Source organism: Symphalangus syndactylus, chromosome X (genome assembly GCF_028878055.3).
Source record: "Symphalangus syndactylus isolate Jambi chromosome X, NHGRI_mSymSyn1-v2.1_pri, whole genome shotgun sequence".
NCBI lineage: Eukaryota > Metazoa > Chordata > Mammalia > Primates > Hylobatidae > Symphalangus > Symphalangus syndactylus.
Window position 1 is genome coordinate 156,452,748 of NC_072447.2, and position 23,967 is coordinate 156,476,714.

Below are 23,967 nucleotides of genomic sequence, written 5' to 3' on the forward strand. Positions count from 1 at the left end.
TAAGTTTTCACCTGAAGAGTGTGGGTAAGGACAAGCCTGCCTTGTTGGGTAGTACAGATTCAGTGAATGAGCCCTCAGATCCTGCTGGATCCTGTGATCAGATAGACAGCAGCTTCTCAGGAACCACTGCCTGTGAGGTTAGGGTGAGGGGAGAGACCCGATGGAGATCTAATCCCAGGGGTTTGGTCACAGGGGCTGGCGAATGAGAGGTGGAGACCGGGAACATACGCCACTCTTTTTTTTTTTTTTTTGAGATGGGGTCTCGCTGTGTCACCCAGGCTGGAGTGCAGTGGCACCATCTCAGCTCACTGCAACCTCCGCCCCCCAGGTTCAAGCGATTCTCCTGCCTCAGCCTCCCAAGTAGCTGGGATTACAGGCGCCTACCACTGCGCCTGGCTAATTTTTCTATTTTTAGTAGAGACGGGGTTTCACCATCTCGGCCAGGCTGGTTTTGAACTCCTGACCTCGTGATCCACCCGCCTTGGCCTCCCAAAGTGCGGGGATTACAGGCGTGAGAGCCACTGCGCCCGGCCAGCCACTCTTTTTTTTTGAGATGGAGTTTCGCCCTTGTTGGCCAGGCTGGAGTGCAATGGCACGATCTCAGCTCACTGCAACCTCTGTCTCCTAGGTTCAAGTGATTCTCCTGGCTCAGCCTCCTGAGTAGCTGGGATTACAGGCATGCGCCACCATACCCAGCTAATTTTGTATTTTTAGTAGGGACGGGATTTCTCCATGTTGGTCAGGCTGGTCTCGAACTCCTGACCTCAGGTGATCCGCCCGCCTTGGCCTCCCAAAGTGCTGGGATTACAGGCATGAGCCACCATGCCCGGCCTAAGCCACTCTTTTGGAAAGCTCAGCAGAGAAGATGCCATGAGGTAATATGACGGGTTAGGTGGCCTTTAAAGGGATGTTTATAGCTTTTCATAACATGGGTGTATTAGTCTGCTCAGGCTATAACAAAATAGTACAGACTGGGGGGCCTACTCAACTGAAATTTCTCACAGTTCTGGTGGCTAGAAGTCCAAGATCAAGGTGTCAGCACCTTCAGCCCCTGGTGAGGGCTCTCTTTCTGGCTTGGAGATGGCTACCTTCTCATTGTGTACTCACATGGTGGAGAAAGCAAGCTCTCTGCTGTCTCTTGTTATAAGGACACTAATCTCATCATGGGAAACCCACCCTCCCTTCTGATTTCATCTAAACCTAACCACCTCCCAAAGACCCCATCTCCAAATAACATCACATTGGAGGTTTGAGCTTCAACATTGGAATTTTGGGGGACACAAACATTCAGTCCATAACAGTGCTGATGTTTATGTTTTAATGTTAAATGATAAAGCACAGCACAGCAGCACACACACCGTGTGATGCCAATCTATTTTGTTGTGTTTTGTTTTGTTTTAGATAGGGTCTCACTCTGTTGCCTGGGCTATAGCAGTAGCATGATCACACCTCACTGCAACCTCGACCTCCAGGTTCAAGCAATCCTCCCACCTCAGCCTCCCAAAGTGCTGGGATTACAGGCATGAGCCACCTGCCTGGCCTCCAATTTGTATTTAATGCCACTGAACTGTACATTTAAAAATGGTAAATTTTAGGTGATGTGTATTTTACTACAATTTTCTTAAAAGTCTAAGAGAAGGCAAGAAAGGGGAAGAAAAATTTAAAAGAGCAGAAAATATGGAAAAATAGAATGCACAAGTATGCTATAAATTAATCTACTAAATACATCAGAAATCAAATAGATGTTAAAGGACGAAACAGACAATGGATTTTTTAAAAAAATCTCGAGGCCGGGCACGGTGGCTCACGCCTGTAATCCCAGCACTTTGGGAGGCCCAGGTGGGTGGATCACGAGGTCAGGAGATTGAGACCATCCTGGCTGACACGGTGAAACCCCGTCTCTACTAAAAATACAAAAAAAAAAAAAAAAAAAATCAGCCAGGCGTGGTGGTGGGCACCTGTTGTCCCAGCTACTCTGGAGGTTGAGGCAGGAGAACGGCGTGAACCCGGGGGGCGGAGCTTGCAGTGAGCCGAGATCGCACCACTGCACTCCAGCCTGGGAGACAGAGCAAGACTCTGTCTCAAAAAAAAAAAAAATCTAGCTATCAGCTGGGCATGGTGGCCCACGTCTGTAATTCCAACACTTTGGGAGGCTGAGGTGGGTGGGTGGATCACCTGAGGTGAGGAGTTTGAGACCAGCCTGGCCAACATGGTGAAACCACATCTCTACTAAAAATACAAAATTAGCCAGGCGTGGTGGCGTGTACCTGTAGTCCCAGCTACTCAGGAGGCTGCGGCAGGAGAACTGTTTTGAACCTGGGAGGTGGAGGTTGCAGTGAGCCGAGATCACGCCATTGCACTCCAGCCTGGGTGACAAGAGCAAAACTCCGTCTCAAAAAAAAAAAAAAAAAAAATCTAGCTATCTGACATTTTCAAAAGCTCCACCTCACCGGTGCATAACGACACAGAAAGGAGGAAAATAAAAAACTGGGACGGCCGGGCGTGGTGGCTCATGCCTGTAATCCCAACACTTTTAGAGGCCAAGGCTGGTGAACTGCTTGAGCCCAGGAGTTTGAGACCAGTCTGGGCAACATGGCAAAACCCTGTCTCTACTAAAAATACAAAAACTTAGCCAGGCGCGCTGGTGCAAGCCTGTAATCCCAGCTACTCAGGAGGCTGAGGTGGGAGGACCACTTGAGCCCAGGAAGCGGAGGTTGCAGTGAGCTGAGATTGCACCACTGCACTCCAGACTGGGTGACAGAGGGAGACCCTGTCTCAAAAAAAAAAAAAAAAAAAAAAAAAAGAAAAAAGAAAAATAAATAAAATAAATAATAATTAAAAAAATAAAATATTAGTATGGTCACTTCATAATACCAAAGGGTTCAATACACCAGGAATGTGAAACTGTATCTAAAATTGAAAACATGGCCTCAAAATAAATAATAAAATGAAAATTACCAAACTCTGTGGAGAAACTGATGTGTCCATCACCACGGTAGATTTTAACACATATTCCATCAGTTGATAAATCAAGTAAACAAAATGACAGTAAGAAGAGAAAATACTTTCACAACAAAAGGATAAGACAGAGGTAACGAATATATGTAGAATCCTGCACCCATGCTTGGTGGTGACATACTCTGTTCACTGGTTATAGATAATGTGTCATGGAGCACTTCTCAACCAACTGCAAGAACTGGTGTCACACAGACCAAGTTCTTTGACCACAGTGCCATTTAGTTAGAAGTTGATTTTTTCTTTTTTCTTTTTTTTTTTTTTTTTTTTGAGACGGAGTCTTGCTCTTGTTGCCCAGGCTGGAGTACATTGATGCAATCTTGGCTCACTGTAACCACCACCTCCTGGTTCAAGCGATTCTCCTGCCTCAGCCTCCAGAGTAGCTGGAACTACAGGTGTGCGCCACCATGCCCGGCTAATTTTGTATTTTTAGTACAGACGAGGTTTTGGCATGTTGGCCAGGCTGGTCTCGAACTCCTGACCTCAGGTGATCTGCCCGCCTCGGCCTCCCAAAGTGCTGGGATTACAGGCGTGAGCCACCTTGTGCAGTCAATTTTTTTTTCTAGAGCAACTAGGAAGAAAAAAATCAACAAAAACCCAAAGCCATGTGCTTGGAAATTGAAAAACACATTTTAAAATAATTTGTGAGTCAAAGGAAGAAACAAAGAAAACTTAGAATATCTTTGGGCTAACTTAAAGTGACAATACTATCAGAACTTGCTAGATACAGTTGAAGTAGTTCAGAGGGTTAGCCTTAAATGTTTACATTTGAAAAAAGGGTAGAAAAATCAAGAACCAAATTTATAACTTAAGAAGTTAGGGCCAGGCGTGGTGGCTCATGCCTGTAATCCTAGCACTTTGGGAGGCCAAGGCGGGTGGATCACCTGAGGTCAGGAGTTCGAGACCAGCCTGGTCAACATGCCAAAACCCCATCTCTACTAAAAATACAAAAAATTAGCCGGGTGTGGGGCAAATGCCTGTAAATGCCAGCTACTCAGGAGGTTGAGGCACGAGAATCACTTGAACCCAGGAGGTGGAGGTTGCAGTGAGCTGAGATTGCACTACTACACTCCAGCCTGGGTGACAGAGCAAGACTCTCTCTCTCAAAACAAAAGACAAACAAACAAAAATACAGAGAATGTACTCTAAGACCATAGAAAAAATAATAAAGATAAAAGCAAAAGCAGAATTTAATGAACTAGAAAAGAGACACAGAGTAATACAGGGCAATAATGCCTACATGTCTGCTTCTTGTAAGACCAATGAACCTAATGAACTTTTACCAAGACAAGGAAAAAAGGGAGAAGGTACAAGTAAACAACAAACACTAGGAATGAAAAAGCAGACATAATTACAGACGTTGCAAATGTATAAAAAACTATAACATGAACAACTTTATGCTAGTCAGACAAAATGGACAAATTCCTAGAAAAAAAAAATTTAACAGCTTACAGTAGCCCAAGGAGGTGCACGGAAAATAAAAATAGGTTTAAATGTGTCTGCGTGTGCATAGAACACCCCAAAAGACACAGACAAGACCCTGGGATGCAGCCGTTCCCTGAAGAGAGGCCTAGGCAGCTGGGCGACCAGGGCAGCAGGGACACTCAGACCTTGCATCACGCTGGAGTTTGCACTTCCTGAATTGTGAAGCATGCACATGTGTCACTTATGCAACAGTGAATCCAAACGTGCCTGTATACAAGGAAAGGCCTCACCTGGCTGCGCCGTGGAGGCTGGCCTGGCGTGTGGAGCAGGCAGAACATTAGCAAGCTACCGAGCAGGTGCAGGTATGAACATCAGCTGACGCTGGCTCTTTGCTTTCTTTTTAATCTTGACAAATTTGGTAGGTGAAAAGGCATCATTTTTGTTTTCGTTTGCATCTCTTTGATTACCAGCAGGCAGAACTCTTTTCCTATCTTCATTGGCCATCTGTATCTCTTCTTTTATGAATTTCCTGTTCATAGTCTTTGTGCATTAGTGGTGACTAGTGGTAAGTTAGCAATAAGAACTGTTTGCATTCAAGTCTAGACTGAGAAGGAAATTAAAAAATCTGCCCATGTAGTCTCACAATAAATGACTACTGACTAGCCTGAGATAATTGTACCCACTGCCCAGTCACAGGCATTAAGCCCAGGATGATTCATTTCAGACTTGTCCCTGACCTTCCTCATACCCTTTCCAGAAGGGCCCCTTGACCTGCTACGGTACTCCTAAATCACTATCCCATTACCCAAATGATGGAGAGCCAATCAAAAGCTTAGACCAGGACACTTTCCCAAATTATGTCCCAGTACCTTCACAATGATCACTTCATATACAATCTCACTGAATGCTCAGCAACACACGAGAGCAATGTTTAACTGAGGGCAACACTGAGGCTCAAGGAGGGCAAGTGACTTCATTGCTGAGGTCACCTGCTAGGTGCAAGAGCTGAGAATTAATCCCAGGGGTACCTGGCTCAAAAAGCCTAAGCTCATCTACTATACTTGAGGCAAAATCATGAAAGTGCGTTTTTACCTTGCCCAGACCCTGCACACTGCATCAAGGTCCTGAGTTGCAAGCAACAGAAATCAACTCTGGTTAAATTCAATCACAAAGGAGTTCTTGGGCAGCAGATCTGGAAATGGAGAGAGAACTAGAGAACTAGGCTCAGAAAAGCAGCAGGAATAGAGGCTGCACTGCAAACATAGCCAAGGTTATACTGCAGTGACCTGCTGGTTGGGACACCCACTCTGGGCACTGCTGCATGTCATCACTGGACACTAGCCACAATTGCTGGTTTTGTGACTCAGCTGCCACCACCATGACTAATCCCTCACTGTCCCTCAAGAGTCAAAGTCCCTGAAGGCAGAATGGGTTTGGCCAAACCTAGGCTTCATCGCCATCCCCTAGTTTCTAGAGAGCAAGGGGAGGGAATATATTCCATTCCCCTGTGGCAGGCACTGCCAGGTGTCCCCCAACACCCATGTTCTCCATCTGCCTTACTAATGAGACCCTGCGCTCAGCTAAGGAGAGTTATTCCCCGCTTCCCAGCAGACCATGGGACGACGTTATGGCTAAGGAGACAGTGGCCGAGCGCACTCCTGTTCATCGTTCTCTTTCAAGCTTGCTGTTGTTCTACTGACTATGGGCGGAGCACACCTCCCACCCACTGACTCTGGGCTTGCTCACGTGTTGATGGGATGGGGGAAGAAGAGGCTTTAAGAGGCTTCTGTGACTGCTCACTCCTCTTGGACTCCTGACCTCCGCCTACGAAGAGACTTCCCCTGGCAGCTGCTTCTCCCTCCTGGGTCCTGGAACGACAGGCTTGAGAACAGATCTGAATCCCATCTTACAGCTGACCCAGACCCATGTGTGAGAAATAAATAATTGCTGTTATAGCTACTGAGCTGCTGGTGCTGTTTGTTCCCTAGGACAAGATGATGGGTGTGAAGATGGAAATGGAAATATTGAATGGGCCTGGAAGTTAAGATGTCAAGTGCCATTTTGCCTTTCCCCTATGACCTCTTTCTTCCTACCTGGAGGAGTGGATGCAATAACTAGAGCAGCAACCATCATCTCACAACCAAGAGGCAATCTTGAGAAATGGAAGACACCCACTGAGGGGCCCTGGATCCTTACAAAGCCACTGCAGTGGTCATGGACAGCATGAGAAGGAAGTACGCCACAGGCCCCCAACCCCATCTTCAGGTTTTCTTAGGTAGAAACTAGGGTCCACCTGCCTCTTACTAAGATATACACAATGGGGAGACTTTTAACACAAAAAAAGGTATGAAGATGGTCAGAAGCCAAAAAAGCAACAAAATGTTCATGATATGCCATATGTGAGGTTTACTCACTACACTGCTTTTCCACCGAGTTAGCATAATCACTATAACTCAACCCATTGAAAAAATGACAAAATAGATTCTGAGATTCTCTTCCTATTTCTGTTAGCTAAAAAAGCAGCCTTTGAATTGTTTATAAGTGAATTCAAGAGATAAAAATAAACCCAGATAATTCAGAATGTACTGAGTACAACACATATGCCTTCTATGTGATAAGCTCCCAGCATTATTTATTCAAAGAAAACTTGCCTTGTTGCAAAAATATAAAAAAACTTAAAAAAAAAAACAAGTAATTACACAACACACCACCTCCTACAACACCGGATTCCTTTTCTTTCCTTTGTAACCTGACCAGAAGAAAAACAAAACATTGTTCAAATTGCTGAGACCCACAAAGTTCAATTAGAGCATAAAAAATGCTCTCCCAAAATATAGCTACCTAGCAGGGAAATGAGCAGGCTAAGCCTCCTGGTGAACCTGGACACTGGGCACAAGTAACAGGCACATTTAGACACCAACGACCAGATTCCACGTGACTGAATCCAGAAACCCCGCCCCTTCCCATTCCCTTGGAGATCCAGGGGGACACCATCAATTGCTTACTCCTTCTCCTTATACATACAGTTAGGGGTGCTATACTATACAGGGGAAGGCGTGAGGAAGTCACACATGCTTTGGTGCTCAAGAAGCTCATAAGCCATTAGGGAAAGAGCAACATGCCAGAAAGCGGTTGTCCCTTCTGGCTACAGAGGTTGCAAAAGACGTCTGCAAGGGTCAGTGAGGGCCCAAAGGAGTAGTAACCAAGGCCCTGAAGCCTGGGAGCTGAGGTGGGTAGTGGTCAGCCTCTTCTCAATAATCAGTTCCCAAGGTTCCATCCAGGAAAGCAGAAAACCACAGAGGCCATTCTCATGGGTACTTTAAGCAGTACATCTGTTGGCAAAACACAAATGTTGTTACACAAATACTAAGCCACAGATTGCAAAGGCACCTGACAGCCTTTAAAATTCATTTCTCTTGTTTCGCAAAGCTGCACTGGGAAACTGTGCTGTTAAATTATACACTCATAAAGGAGGTATGTTTTAAAAGAGAGGCAAATATGTGGGTGCTATTTAGACTCTCATTGATTTGTTCCATGTTTTCAGATAACTGCACACCCCCCCACCCCCACCAAAGTAACTCAATCTCCACATATTTGCCTTTATATGTACCTTCTAACTCATGACTATGGCTCTGATTATCTCATAAACAATATTGTTCCTGTTAGCCGTGAAGAAGCTAAGGAGCCAACAGCAGAGCAGGCTGCAGGTTCTTCTGTCCCTCTCATAAGACAAAACCTTAGGGCAATGTCTCACTGCAGAATTTATTTGTTAATTCACTCAATAAATTAAAATATGCATGATTCTAGGCACTGGGGATATATCGAGGAAGAGGCAAAAAAAAAATCTCTGTCCTCATGGGACTCAGATTCTATAGGGGTGGGGAGAGGGAGGGAGGGGAGGGGAGTGGGAGAGCACAAACAAAACCAAGCAGTAACACAGCTTGTGGCAGATGGTGACAAGTCCTATGCTAGGCAGGGGGAACTGGTGGGGCAGAGGCAGGCTGCCTGATTTATAGACATGGGTGTGCTCAGGGAGGGCCACACTGGGAAGGTGACACTTGAGCAGACATGTGTGATACCTGGGACAGAGGGCAGAGGAGGTAAAGGCCTTGAGGCAGGGACGTACTTGGAAGGTCCAGGGAGGAGCCAGGAGGCCAGTGAGGCCGCAGTGCATGAGTGGTGGGAGAGTGGCAAGAGAGGTGATCCTGTTGGGCTGTGATGCTGAGTGAGCAGGGACCCACTGGAGGGTTCTGAACAGAAGAGCACCCTGGTGTGGCCCACAATATTGCAGGACTAAACAAAGAACCAGGGGGCAAGGGCAGAGGCAGGGAAGCTAGACACCTGGACCAGGGTGGGAGCAGTGGAGGCAGGGGAACTCATGAGATTTTGTACCCATCTTGCAGGTGGAGTAACAGTATTTGTGAACAAACGAGGTAACTAGCGCCAGGTTTCTAGCCTGAGGAGCAGGGAGTTGGAGTTGCTGTTTACTGGAAAGGAGAAGACCAGGGAAAGAGAAGGTCTAGGGAGGATAAGGAGTTCCCGTGACCCAGTCAGCCTGGAGACATAAATTTGGGAGCCACGAGGCTGGACGGAATCACTTCGGGAGTGAGGGTGGAGAAGAAAAGCCTGAACCTGAGGCCTTCCAACATCACATGCGAAACAGAAAAGACTGAGGAGGACAGACATTCACACACTCACCCAGGACTTCCTGAGGACCCATAGACGCCAGGCACTGTTCTAGGAGCTTGAGCTACATCTGTGAATCAAGGAGACAATCCTGTCCTGTGGAGCTGCTGCTCCAGCAGCGGTGACAGCTAAGAGAAGCACAGTCAGTCACGTATTCAGCTAGAAAGAGACAAAAGCTGTGGTTTGCACTGAGAAGGTGCACATCAGTGCAGAGACTCAAGGGAGGGAAAGGATTGCCTCATATGGGTATTGGGGTTAACTGATGACGACAGCTCCGGGACAAGAAGTGACAAGCAGCTCCCAGATTTAACAACATGAAGGTCATCACTGGAGACCTCACGGAGCAGCTTGGCAGAGCTGTGGCAGCAAAGGAACAACTGCAGAAGGTTGAAGAGGGTGTGGAGACAGGGACTGGAGTCTTGCTGGTAAAGGAAAACAGAGATGCTAGACAGGTGGGGGGTTGGGAGCAGCTTTTGTCAAGGTGGGAGAAGTAGCAATAAGTGTCCAGGGCAGGCGAGGGAGGAATCTCTGATGGGGGAGAGTGCAGTAGAGGACTGGAGAGATGCCTTAGGACAGGAGCGAGGGCCTGGGACAGGCGCTCCGTGACAGCATGAGGGAGTCAGAGCGAAGGAGTAGACGCTGGCCTGTAGACATTCTCTTGAGCTTGCTTCTGTGCTCTCTGGGAACTAAGATATCAGCTGCAAGGAGGTGTGACAGCTGATGAGGAGGGTGGGAGGGGCTAGGAGAGACCAGGGAACTGCAGTATGCAGGTGGGCTTGGCGGCAAGAGGTTGACCTGCGGTAGACATGAACTTAAAGGGGGATCAATGAAGGAGTCACATTCAGCTTCAGGACGGAGCAGGCATGGGGCAGACATGACTGAGTTTCATGAGGCTGGGGCTTTGTCGACTGAATATAACAAAGCAAGAAAGTGCTGAAGTGCTGACGTAGTGTGCCAGGGAGTAACGACATCTGACTGGCACTGAAGCTACAAAGGAGAGGAATAAGGATACGAAGGAGGTGAAGTCTGAGAAAAGATGGAGCCACTGACAGATTCTAAGTGCCTGTGAGGTCAAAGGAGTATTGGAGTTGGGTATTAGACACAGTGAAAAGGAAAAGGATCTCTCCTTTTGCAGATCACAAAAAAGATAAAATGACCAGAGCTAAACAACTTTTACAGCACTACCCACTGTGAAAGCTGTTTGAGAAAGAATAAAATGTAGCCAGAGCATATGCATCTTTTATTTTATTTATTGAGACCGAGTCTCACTCTGTCACCCAGGCTGGAGTGCAGTGGGCACAGTCTCAATTCACTGCAACCTCCACCTCTGGGGTTCAAGCGATTCTCCTGCCTCAGCCTCCTGAGTAGCTGGGATTACAGGCACCCACCACCACGCCCAGCTAATTTTTATACTTTTAGTAGAGACGGTGTTTCACCATGTTGGCCAGGCTGGTCTCGAACCCCTGACCTCAGGTGATCCACCCGCCTCGGCCTCCCAAAGTGCTGGGATTACAGGTGTGAGCCACTGCACCCAGCCCAGAGCATATGCATCTTTAAAAAGTTGTCTTCGGCCAGGCACGGTGGCTCACGCCTGTAATCCCGGCACTTTGGGAGGCAGAGACGGGTGGATCACCTGAGGTCAGGAGTTCGAGACCAGTCTCACTAGCATGGTGAAACCCCGTCTCTATTAAAATAAAAAAATTAGCCAGGTGTAGTGGTACATGCCTGTAATCCTGGCTACTTGGGAGGCTGAGGCAGGAGAATCGCTTGAACCCGGGAATGAGGAGGTTGCAGTGAGCCGAGATCACACCATTGCACTCCAGCCTGGGCAACAAGAGTGAAACTCCGTCTCAAACAAAACAAAAAAGTTGTCTTCAACAGCATAATCAAAGATACTTTCACTTCTTAATGTTTTGTTTCCATGTCTCGTCATAGAACATGGTACAGACAAATATTAGAATAGACTCAAGGGATCACTTGATTTTAACTACAGAAACTTTCTGGTGAATCATGAGCACTGTCTTGTTTCCAGCTGCTGAAGTATATGGGCAGCAGACAAGAGCACAGCGCTGTCACTCAAAGCCAGGAGTAATATGGCTGTTATCATGAGGACTACTTAGCAGAAGATAAGTATCTCATTATGTCTACAGTGAACTAAACTATTGTTGCCAATGGTATATGGATTAGGACTGACTGCCACTGCCCATCTGCTTATAGCTTAGAATCTGGTGAATGCAAACAACTGTTTTGGGGGGACTTCTGGCCCTTCCTTGGGCTCTGCTATCCTGGAAATGGACAGGCTTCTACAGGGGTTCAATGGTAGCCCCGAATAGTTAGGTGTACGTCTTAACCCCCAGACCCTGTGGCTCTGACCTTATTTGGAAGGTCTTTGCTTCTGTAATTAAGTGAAGGATCTTGATATGAGATCATCCTGGATTTAGGGTGGGCCTAATACAGTGACAAGCATCCAGAGAAGAATACGGGGACACAGAGAAGGCCATGTGAAGACACAAGCAGAGAATGGAGAAATGCAACTGCAAGCCAAGGAAAGTCTAGGACTGCCAGGCAGCCACCAAAAGCTGGAAGAGGCAAGGAAGGATCCCATGCTAGAGGCTCTGGGGGGAATGGAGCCCTGCAACATCTTGATTTCAGACCCCTGGCTTCCTGCACTGTGCGAGAATACAGTTAGGGGTACTTTATTCTGACTACTCCGTAAACTTAAGCTCTAATTCTCACTCAGCTTCTGAGCTTTAACAAAGGGTCCGTGCAACTTCTACCGTTCCCCATCTTTACCAAAGAGGAAGCATTTACTCAAAGCCTACCTCCTGCAACAGCTCTAGATGCCGCTTCCCCCCTCCACACAAGGAGTCTGCTCCTCCAGGTCCCCATTTCCTCCTTCTCATGCTCCCCTCTCTCCTGGGCCATTCCCAGAAGGATGCAAACATGCTCTCATATTCACCCACAGGAAAAACACCCTCATCCCCCTCTACCCCACTCCTATTTTTCTGGTCACCATCACAACAAAACTTCTCAAGAAGAGTTATCTATACCCAATCTCCACTCCCTCACCTTCCACTCACTCCAATCTGGCTTCTGTCCCTACCACCTCTAATTCAGTTCACCATGTGACAGGTAGGGTTTTTGCTAGTTTTAGACATAATGGATCTTGTTATTCCTGGGCTTTAAAGCCTTCACCAGAGGATGGCCAACTGCCTACATGTATTTGCCACTTGACCCTTCAAACCTCAAAGAAACAGAAGTATAGACATATGAAAGGGAAGACATTTCTAACAGAGGCAATAGCAAGAGAGGACCTCTGAACGGATAAGATACACTCAGCAAATTTCTAGATGCTGGAAGTAGGCAGGAACACGTTGACTAATGGAACAGAGAGGAATGTACTACAAGAGAGCTATAGAGCAGATGAAAGCCTGTATACCTGTCAGAGCCCCAAAGAAGCTCTCAGACCAGACCAGACCAGACCAGACGAGAGGAGGGGCAAGCAGTGCTGTCATGTGCGCAACACCTGGGGACTGCTGAATGCCAGATCCCAACCCACAAGCTTTGGGGCAGGGCACCTTCAATAAGCTCCCAGGTGAGGCTGATGCTGTTGGGGCTGGTGAGCAGAGCAAACCTGAAGTGGCAAGGTGCCACTTCTTCCCTCAGGCAAGAAATCAAAGGGCCTTTTCTAAATCATTAGCTAGAACCTTCCCTTCCCCGGCCCCCCCTCCACCCCCACCCAAAGGCTCTTGATGTGGCTGGCAGCAGCCCAGGTGATGCCCACCTTTTCCCAGCCTCTGAGGGTCCATGGGACAAGAGCTGGCCCCTGCCTCGCCTCCACAGAACTTCTCCAAACCACCCTTCAGAGAGAGACCCCGCAGGCAACGGGCCACTCCACCACAGCAGAAAAGGGGCAGCACGGCAGCTACCCAGGTCCTCTCCCCATCCCTGGCGGCTCAAGAACCAGCCCCACGGAAGAGAGACCAAGTCTGTCCTTAGAGGAAACAAATAATATTCTCAGAGAAATCTTAGAATATAGAATAGTCATAAAATCAGAACAGAAACACCCATGAACAAGAAATAAACAGACGATAAAAGAAAAGTATCAGGCAGTGCATGGTGGCTCATGTCTGGTGACACCACACCAGGTGTGGTGGCCCAGCACTTTGGGGGGCAGAGGTGGGAGGATCACTTGAGCCCAGGAGTTCGAGACCAGCCTAGACAACACAGAGACACCAGCCCATGTCTACAAAAAATTTAAAAATTAGCCAGGCATAGTGGCATGTGCTTGTAGTCCTAGCTACTCAGGAGGCTGCGGCAGGAAGACCACTTGAGCCCAGGAGTTCGAGGCTGCAGTGAGCTATGTATGATGGCACCACTGCACTCCAGCCTAGGTGACACAGTGAGACTCTGTCTCAAAAAAAAAAAACAAAAGTATCTATTAAAATATTTTCACCCTTTAAAAATCAGGTTGTCCTTTTATTACTGAGTTGTAGGAATTCTTCTGAATACAAATCCTTTGTCAGATATATGACTTTCTATTTTTTTCTATGACTGGTCTCAACTATTTTCTTGGTGGACCTGTCTTTTCATTTTCTTTGAGACAGGGTCTCACTCAGTCACCCAGGCTGGGGTGCGGTGGCGCGACCTCAGCTCACTGCAGCCTTGACCTCCTTGGGATCAAGCAATCCTCCTGCCTCTGCTTCCTGAGTAGCTGGAACTATGGACTATGGGTGCATGCCACCATGGGTGGCTAATTTTTTGTATCTTTTGTAGAGACGGGATTTCGCTATGTTGCCAAGGCTGGTCTTGAACTCCTGAGCTCAAGCAATCTACCTGCCTTGTACTCCCAAAGTGCTGGGATTACAAGCGTGAGCCACAGCTCCCAGCCTATTTTCTTTTGTTTTTTCTTTCTTTTTTTTTTTTAAGAGACAGTGTCTCACTATATTGCCTATGTTGACCTAGAACTCCTGGGCTAAAGTGATCCTCCTGCCTCAGCCTCCCAAGTACCCAGTAGTGGCTACAGGCAAGCCTCACTACACCCAGCTCTCTTTTCATTTTCTTAATCGTATCTTTTGAGGACCAAAAGTTTTAAATTTTAATGAAGTCCAATTTATTTTTTCTTTTAATAGCTATTGCTTCATGTATCCTAATAAATCTTTTTTTTTTTTTTGGCCTGGCACGGTGGCTCACACCTGTAATCCCAGCACTTTGGGAGGCTGAGGCAGGCAGATCACTTGAGGTCAGGAGTTTGAGACCAGCCTGGCCAACACGGCAAAACCCTGCCTCTACTAAAAATACAAAAATTAGCCAGGCATGGTGGCGCACACCTGTAATTCCAGCTACTTGGAAGGCTGAGGCATGGGAATCACTTGAACCTGGGAGGCAGAGGTTGCAGTCAGCTGAGATCATACCACTGCACTCCAGCCTGGGCAGCAGAGTGAAACTGTGTTTTAAAAAAAATCTTTTTCTTTGGACTGCAAAGATATTCTCCTATGTTTTCTTGCAGAAGCTTTATATTTTTAGCTTTTAAAACATTTAGGTCTATAATCTCTCATGAATTAATTTTTATGTATGGTGTGAGGTAGTGTCATGGGTTGGACTATGTCCCCCAAAAGATACGTTGAAGTCCTAACCCTCAGTACCTCACACTGAGACCTTAGTTGGAAACAGCGTTGTTGCAGGTGTAATTAGTTAAGATGAGGTCACACTGGAGTAGGGCGGGCCCCAATCCAGTATTACTGTGTTCTTACAAGAAGTAGGCCATGTAAAGACAGAGACATACATGGAGAATGCTGTGTGATGAGGAAGACAGATATTGAAGTAATGTAGCTGCAAATCAAAGAATGTCAAAGGTTGCCAACCACTGGAAGCTAGGAAGAGGCAAGGAAGGACTCCCCTACAGGTTTCACAGAGACCATGGCCCTGCTGACAGTTGATTTTGGACTTCTAGACTCTGGAATTATGAGACAGCAAATTTCTGTGGTTTTGTTTTGAGATGGAGTCTCACTCTGTCACCCAGGCTGGAGTGCAGTGGTGCAATCTTGGCTCAGTGCAACCTCCCAGGTTCAAGCAATTCTCCTGCCTCAGCCTCCTGGCTAGCTGGGATTATATGTGTGCACCACCACACCTGACTAAGTTTTTTGTATTTTTAGTAGAGACAAAGTTTCACCATGTTGGCCAGGTTAGTCTTGAACTCCTGACCTCAGGTGATCTGCCCGACTCGGCCTCCCAAAGGCCGGGATTACAGGCGTCAGCCACCGCGCCCAGCCAAATTTCTGTGGTTTTAAGCCACCTAGTTTGTGGCAACTCTAGGAAACTAATATTTAGGGTAAGGTCAAGGTTCATTTTTGTCTGGTATGGATGCCACTTGCTATCATCCAGCACCATGTGCTAAAAGACTTTCCTTTCCCGCACCGGACTGTTCTGGTGCCTCTGTTAAAAATCAAATGACTACAAAGTCACATAACATAAGCCCCTTAATTTTGTTCTCTTTCAAGTTTACTTTGGATGTTCTAGGTCCTCTGCATTTCCATATACATTTTATTTATTTATTTATTTATTTATTTATTTATTTATTTGAGGCAAAGTCTCACTTTGTCGCCCAGGCTGGCGTGCAGTGGCATGATCTTGGCTCACTGCAACCTCCACCTCCGGGTTCAAGTGATTCTCATGCCTCAGCCTCCCAAGTAGCTGGGATTACAGGTGTGTGCCACCACGTCTGGCTAATTTTTGTATTTTTTGTAGAGACGGGGTTTCGCCATGTTGGCCAGGTTGGTCTCAAATTCCTGACCTCAAGTGATCTGTCTGCCTCAGCCTCCCAAAGTGCTGGTTTACAGGCATAAGCCACCGTGCCCAACTTCCATATACATTTTAGAATCAGCTCATCAATTTCTACAAAAAAACCCCTGCAGTTATGACTGGGGTTATGAATCTACAGTTCAATGAAGGGAGAACTGACATTGTAAAGACACTTAAGTCTTTCAGCTGATGAACATGGTACAACATTCCATTTATTTAGGTCTTTAATTCTTTCAGCAACATTTTCAGTTTCAGTGTGTAAATCTTGTACATTTCTTATTAAATTATTCCTAATGATATTGCATTTGAAATTTCATTTCTGATTAGTTTTTTTGTAAAAAGAGATAATGCCTCTTATCTTTTTTCTTGCCTCATTATACTGGCTATGACCTCTAGTATAATGTCGAATAGAAGTGGTTAGAGTAGACATCTTTGCCTTTTTCCTGATTTTCGGGGTAACATGTTCAATATTTCACAATTAAGTACAATCTATCTGTAGCTCTTTCATACATGCATTTCCTCTATTTCTAATCTGCTGAGTTTTTATCATGAAAGGGCACTGAATTTTGTCAGATGCTTTTTCTGTATTTATTGAATAGACTATATGGTTTTTCTCCTTTATTATCTTTTTTTTTTTTTTTTTTTTTTTGAGACTGGGTCTCACTGTTGCCCAGGCTGGAATGCATTGGCATGATCTCAGCTTACTGCAACCTCCGCCTCTTAGTTTCAAGGATTCTCCTGCCTCAGCCTCCCAAATAGCTGGGACTAAAGGTGCATGCCACCATGCCAGGCTAATTTTTCTATTTTTAGTAGAGACAGGATTTCACTATGTTGGCCAGGCTGGTCTCGAACTCCCGGCCTCAAGTGATCTGTCCACCTCGGCTTCTGAAAGTGCTGGGATTACAGGTGTGAGCCACCACACCTGGCCTCCTTTATTATCTTAATGTGGTGAATTACACCAGCTGGTTTTTGAATGTTGAAGCACACTCGTGTTTCCGCGAAAAGCCTCTTGGTTGTAATATGCAGGCACATCTCATTTGATTGTGCTTTGCTTTACTGTACTTCGCAGATACCGAGTTTTTAACAAATTGAAGGTGTGTGGCAACCCTGCATCAAGCAAGTTTACCAGTGCCATTTTTCCAATAGCATGTGCTTACTTCATGTCTCTGTCACATTTTGGTAATTCTCACAATGTTTCAAATTTCTCATTATTATATTTGTTATGGTGATCTGTGATTAATGCTCTCTGATGTTACTACTATCATCATTTTGAGGCACCACAAACTGCACCCATAAAAGATGGCAAACTTGGCCGGGCACGGTGGCTCACGCCTATAATCCCAGCACTTTGGGAGGCTGAGCCGGGCAGATCACCTGAGGTCAGAAGTTGAAGACCAGCCTGGCCAACATGGTGAAACCCCGTCTCTACTAAAAATACAAAAAACGAGCTGGGCGTGGTGGCACATGCCTGTAGTTCCAGCTACTCGGGAGGCTGAGGCAGGAGAATCGCTTGAATCCAGGAGGCAGAGACTGCAGTGAGCCGAGATTGCGTCACTGCATTCCAGCCTGGGTGATAGAGTGAGACTCCATCTCAAAAAATAAAAATTAAAAAAAGGTGGCAAACTTGGCCAGGCGCAGTGGCTTACGCCTGTAATCCCTGCACTTTGGGAGGCCAAGGCGGGTGGATCACTTGAGGTCAGGAATTCGAGACCAGCCTGGCCAACATGGCAAACCCTGTCTCTACTAAAAAATATAAAAATTAGCTGGGTATGGTGGTGCACGCTTGTAATACCAGCTACTCGGGAGGTTGAGGCAGGAGAATTGCTTGAGCCCAGGAGGCAGAGGTTGCAGTGAACTGAGATCACGCCACTGCATGCCAGCCTGGGTGACAGAACGAGACTGTCTCAAAAAAAAGAAGAAAGAAAAAAAGATGGCAAACTTAAGTGATAAATGTGTATATTCTGACTACTCCACCAATCAGCTGTTTCCCCATCTCTTTCTCTCTATCTCTCTCCTTGGGCCTCCCTATTCCCTTGGACACGACAATACTGAAGTTAGGCCAATTAATAACCCTACAATGGCCTCTAAGCATTCAAGTAAAAGGAAGTCATGTGTCTTTCTCTTTAAACCAAAAACCAAATGATCAGGCTTAGTGAGGAAGGCATGTTGAAAGCCGAGAGGCCAAAAGCTAGGCCTCTTGTACCAAAGTTGGCCAAGTTGTGAATCAAAGTATAAGTTCTTGAAGGAAACTAAAAGTGCTACTCCAGTGAACACACAAACGATATGAAAATGAAATAGCCTTATTACTAATAAACGCCAAGACAGTTTTAATGGTCTGGATAAAAGATCAAACCAAACACAACATTTCCTTCAGGCAAAGCCTAATCTAGCGCAAGGCCCTAACTCTCTTCAATTCTATGAAGGCTGAGAGAGGTGAGGAAGCTGCAAAGTGTATTGTTTAATTTTTAAATATTTGGGGCTTTTTCTGGGTCTTCCATTATTTCTTTTCTTTTCCCTCACTCACTCTGTTGTCCAGGTAGGAGTACAGTGGCACAATCACACCTCACTGCAGCTTCAAACTCTTAGGTTCAAGCAGTCCTTCCACCTCAGCTTCCTGAGTAGCTGGGACTACAGGCGAGCGCCGCCATGCCCAGCTATTTATCGTAATATTGGTATTATAATTTTGTAATTTTATGTCTATTACAAGATAAAGCAAATAAGTAACTATGTTCATGTTAGTAAGACCCAACATTTTCAGTGTAAGGAAAAGACATATACAGATCAAATAAAAGTTGGCCAGGCGTGGTGGCTCACACCTGTAATCCCAGCACTTTGGAAAGTCAAGATGGGAGGATCACTTGAGGCCAGGAGTTCGAGACCAGCCTGGCCAATGCAACAAGACCCCCATCTCTACAAAAAGTTTTTAAAAATTAGCTGGGCATGGTGATGTGCACCTGTAGTCCTAGCTACTCCGGAGGCTGAGGGAGGACTGTTTGAAGCCTAGGCATTTGAAGGTGCAGTGAATTAGGACTGCACCACTGCACCACTCCAGCCTGGGCAACAGGGCGAGACTCTGCCTCAAAAAAAAAAAAATGTTAAAGAAGAACCCTGTAATGTTAAATTGCCATAGAAGACATCATTATGTATTCATGACTTAAAAAAAAATTGAGGGCACAGTGGCTCACATCTGTAATCCAAGCACTTTGGTTTCTTTATTTTTCTTTTGTGAAAATCTTTACCAGCAGTTTGCTCTGACAGATGTAATCCCAGCACTTTGGGAGGCTGAGGAGGGAGGATCGCTTGAGCTCAGTTTGAAACCAGCTTGGGCAACATAGTGAGACCTTGTCTCTATAAAAAAATTAAACATAAAAAAAAACTGAATATATTTTCTAGCGATGTCCCCTGAAAGTGCCTAGATATAATGTTACCCCAGTAAGAATCAGCACATTTAGCACCCACATGTTGGATTCTAAATATCGTTGCCACTAAAAGCAACCAGAGCTCCTTGGAATCAGTTCTAGGACAGGAAAAGCACATATTGGGATGGAATATCTTGTGCCAGAAAACAAGAAATTGCTCAAAGACTAATTAATGAGGGTATGCCAGGAGAATATAGGAACCAACACGAAGGGACTCTTGTTGGCCCAATTTGAATTGTAAAACATTTAATAAATAAATCTCTATGAGTCCATATTGACATGAAAGAGAAAAGGAACACAACAGCAAATATTTACCACCATTTGAGGTGATTATTCTACCAACTCCTTACTCTGAAATGTAATAAAGGCAAAGATTAAGCATCTATACTGTCTTTTTAGGAGGAAATATAATGCCTCCTTATTTGATGAGGGAAAATTCATTACAGAAAAATGACAATACTAAATGTAGAAGAGGTGACAATTAAAAAAACTATCATTTTGCAACCCCCAATGTAATAATGGTTTCAGGCAAGGATCAATGAATGCTAAAATCATTATGCAAATGGCTGTTGGGCAATAGGATATTTGTATGGTGCCAAAGCATCACATCACAGATTATACATCAATTACCACAGGAAAACTGTATGTCTACAATGGGGAGATTTGGCAGTCACCTCCTTCTTTAATCAAGTGTAAAACGTAGCATCACAAACCACAGGGTAACCAGCCATTAAGTGCCTGGTGAGCTGATGCTATATGAAGTACACAGTACTGCCTATGAAATATTCTTGCCCAAAATGTTTAACCTGAACATGCCTGTAGACCTAACTTCTTGTTTACAAGTAATATATACGGACAAACAAGTTAAATTATATCACAAGAAAAGAGAGACATCTAAAATGTGGGCCAGCTAGTCGTGGTGGCACAAGCCTGTAGTCCCAGCTACTTGGGAGGCTGAGGCAGGAGGATTACTTGAGGCCAGGAGTTGAAGGCCAGCTTAGGCAACATAGTGACACGCCGTCTCTAAAAATATATATGTATCTTAAAATGTGGGCCCTTCTAGATGACAACTGGGCTGACTGCTTCAAAAAGTCAGCATCACAAGTGAAGGAGAGGTGGGTAGGTTGTTCTTGTTAAAAGAGACAAAGGGGCTGGGCACGGTGGCTCATGCCTATAATCCTAGAACTTTGGGAGGCCGAGGCGGGCAGATCACTTGAGGTCAGGAGTTCAAAACCAGCCTGGCCAACGTGGTTTAGTAGAAACCTTGTCTCTACTAAAAATACAAAAAATTTAGCTGGGCGTAGTGGTGGGCACCTGTAATCCCAGCTATTTGGGAGGCTGAGGCAGGAGAATCGCTTGAACCTGGAAGGCGGAGGTTGCAGTGAGCGGAGATCACACCACCGCACTCCAGCCTGGGAGACAGCGAGACTCTGTCTCAAAATAAAATAAAATAAAATAATAAATAAATAAGAGACAAAGGAAGCATATTCAAATGCAATGTATAAATCTTAATTGCTTTGGAGCCCCTCAACAGCGATTAAGAGACATTTGGAGGAAATCTGAATTTAAAGTGGTTGCCTGATAACATTACAGAATTATTGTTAACTTTTAAAGATGTGATCGGGATATTGTGCTCATATTGGAAAACGTCCTTATTTTTAGGAGATGTATACTGAAGTACTTAGGGGTGAAATGTCGTTACATCTGTGAGTTCCTTTTAAATGGTGAGCAAAAAGGTATAAAAATGCACCCTATCTATACAGACCAGGAAAATATGCCAAAATGTTAACAATTGTCTAATCTAGGCAGTAGGCACACAGGCTTCACAGTAAGTTAAAAAAAAAAAAAAAAAAAAAAAAGGTTTGGCTGAAATAAAGAATTTAACAAAAGGGATAGAAAATAAAGTCAAGAGGCTGGGTGCGGTGGCTCACACCACTTTGGGAGGCTGAGGCAGGCGGATCACTTGAGGTCAGGAGTTTGAGACCAGCCTGGCAACATGGTGAAACCCCATCTCTACTAAAAATACAAAAATTAGCCGGGCGTGGTGGTGCAGGTCTGTAATCCCAGCTACCTGGGAGGCAGAGGCAGGAGAATTGCTTGAACCTGGAAGGCAGAGGTTGTAGTGAGCCGAGATCAGGCTACTGCACTCCAGCCTGGGCGACACAGCAAGACTCTGCCTCAAAAAAAAAGAAAAAAGAAAAAGAAAATAAATGCAGGAGATCTTCCAAAATTCAGAGCACCCCCCACCGCCCAATAAATGAAAAATATGAGAGAAGACAGAAGACCAATATAAGAGGTCCAAAGTTAAACAGTAGTCCCCATAGAGAAAATGAAAGGATGTAAATTAGTAATTTTTTTTTTTTTAAAAAAAGAGTTGACAAAAGTATTCAGACTGAATGACCACAGTAGAACGAGTGAACAAGACACAACTCTAGACACATTCTCATGAGATTTCAGGACACTAAAAATAAAGAGACAAAAATCCTAAAAACTTCCAGGGAAGGAAGAGAAAAGAAGGGCACCTACAAAAGAACCATAATCAGACTGGCATCAGGCATTTGTTGCATGTTACTCTGCATACTAGAAGAGATGCCTCCAAAGTTAGGAGAAAAAATGATTTTCAACTTGGAACCCTATACTCAGCCAATCAAGTATAAGAGTAGAAGAAAGGTATTTCAGGCATGCAGTGACTCAGAAGACCTATCTGTTACAATGCTTTTGGTTACAAGTAACAGAAAAGAAAACTGAAGCTGGCTCATTCAGTAAGAAAGTCCATCCTGTCTGAGTCCCTAGCTCAGGTAGGACAGGCCCCAGCCACAGTGCAATCACCAGCTAAGCAACGGCATCAAGACCCAGGCTCTTCCCGTTTGTCTGCTCCGCCTTCCTTGGTTAGCAGGCTTTATCCTCAGGCTTTGTCCCTCAGTCTGAGGTTACAGAAGAGCCCCCAGCAACACCTTTCTCATTTACTCCAGCGAGAGAAAAAGAGAAAGTCTTCCCTGAACGTGCCATCGAAGTCCTTCCCTTCAGTCTGAGTGAACCAACTTAGATCGTATGTCCATCCTTGACCAGTAACAGTTGACAAAGGAATGCAATGTGTGGAATGACTTAAGGATCCCTTCTGAAGTTGGGAATAAGGTAGAAAGGTGAATAATACCAGGATTCTGTTAGGAATGGGCAAAGAAGAAATGGATATGGGGTAGGTGACAATGGTATCCACTAGTTTACTCCCCATGCACTCTATCTGAGCACATTATTTAAGGATGCAGTCCAGAAAACGAGGGAGTAAACCACGTAAAAGGAAGATATGGGTTCTAAGACACAGGGGTTCCAACCCAAGAGCCCAGTGAAGGGAAGGTCCAGGTACAGCTGTATATGCAACCTTAAATCAAAGAGCAGATACTTGCCCAGATTGCAGAAGGGCAGAAGCCTTCCAAGAGAAAGGTCTTCAGTGGGGAAAAAGCCGAATCGTACGAAATAAACAGCACTGCTAATAGCATTTTACAACATAATCAAGGAGGAATAGTAAACAAAATAAAAAGGCAACTAGAAATGGTGGGCAAAACAAAGAGCTATATAAGCAAGCCGAGGTTTGAATATGAAGTAGATTAAATCCTAGCAAGGATTTTAAGCAGGTGATGGAGTCTAAGAAAAGGGAATCCATTTGACCTTAATTGGTCATTCTCCTTTGAGTGGTCCAGACCTGTAAAGAAGGAAATGTAATCCTGGCACATTCATTATTTGGTCTCGCCAAGAACAATATTCACATGTGTAATAATGTAAATAATGTTATTTTCAACTTTAGAATTAACCTACAACTTGGCTGTGGTTGCAGGGCAGAACACACGTTAACAAATGCAAAAATGGGTATGGTCAAGTATAGCTTTTAGGACACAGAAGTTGAGGAGGGAAAGTGGAAGGAAAAGTAGGGTTATTAATATCCTTATCTTAAACAGAGGGGAACTGACATATGGACTAAAATACTGTTTAAAATTTACAGAGAAATGTGGGCCACGCACAGTAGCTCACACCTGTAATCCCAGCACTTTGGGAGGCCGAGGCAGGCAGACCACCTGAGGTCAGGAGTTGACCAGCCTGGCCAACATGGTGAAACCCCACCTCTACTAAAAATACAAAAATTAGCCCAGTGCACTGGTGTGCGCCTGTAGTCCCAGCTACTCAGGAGGCTGAGGCATGAGAATCGCTTGAACCCGGGAGGCAGAGGTTTCAGTGAGCCAAGAACACATCACTGCACTCCAGCCTGGGCGACAGAGTGAGACTCCATCTCAAAAAAAAAAATTACAGAGAAATGTGAATATGAATTTCAACATGGGGAGGTAACGTAAGCTAAGTCATTCTCTTTCATTTCAGGGAGTTAATACAGTTCCCTAAAGTTGGCAAATCAAGAAAGAGGTATAAGCATATGATTTAATTTTGAAGGTAACCATCAAAGGAACTAAAATCAGAAACAGTTAAAAGCTGACATGTCTGGGTCAGGGAAGGGAAAGGGAAGGGGTAGACTGCTGTTTTTACGATGACCTCTTTTGTTATATCTAACTTATTACCGAGTAGCCGCAATATTTTGATAAAAATTCAAAACCCAAACCACCTTACCCTTCATGTT

At 45.1% G+C, this 23,967-nt stretch overlaps 1 protein-coding gene across 7 annotated transcripts in view; it reads right to left on the reverse strand.

Annotated features, from left to right (window-relative positions):
- MECP2 (methyl-CpG binding protein 2) overlaps window positions 1-23,967 on the reverse strand; it is a 75,907-nt gene that overhangs the window by 30,956 nt on the left and 20,984 nt on the right. Inside the window, exons 2-4 of one of the 7 annotated variants that reach the window (XM_063635117.1) lie at window positions 6,187-6,308; window positions 5,533-5,632; window positions 4,731-4,969 (exon numbers count right to left, since the gene is read on the reverse strand). The exons of 3 other annotated variants lie outside the window; for them this stretch is intronic. The gene's annotated coding sequence lies outside the window, so the exon portion shown is untranslated. Of the gene's footprint in view, window positions 1-4,730; window positions 5,444-5,532; window positions 5,633-6,186; window positions 6,309-23,967 lie in introns of those variants that run through there. 3 more of the 7 variants (XM_063635114.1, XM_063635120.1, XM_063635115.1) reach the window with 3 other exon arrangements.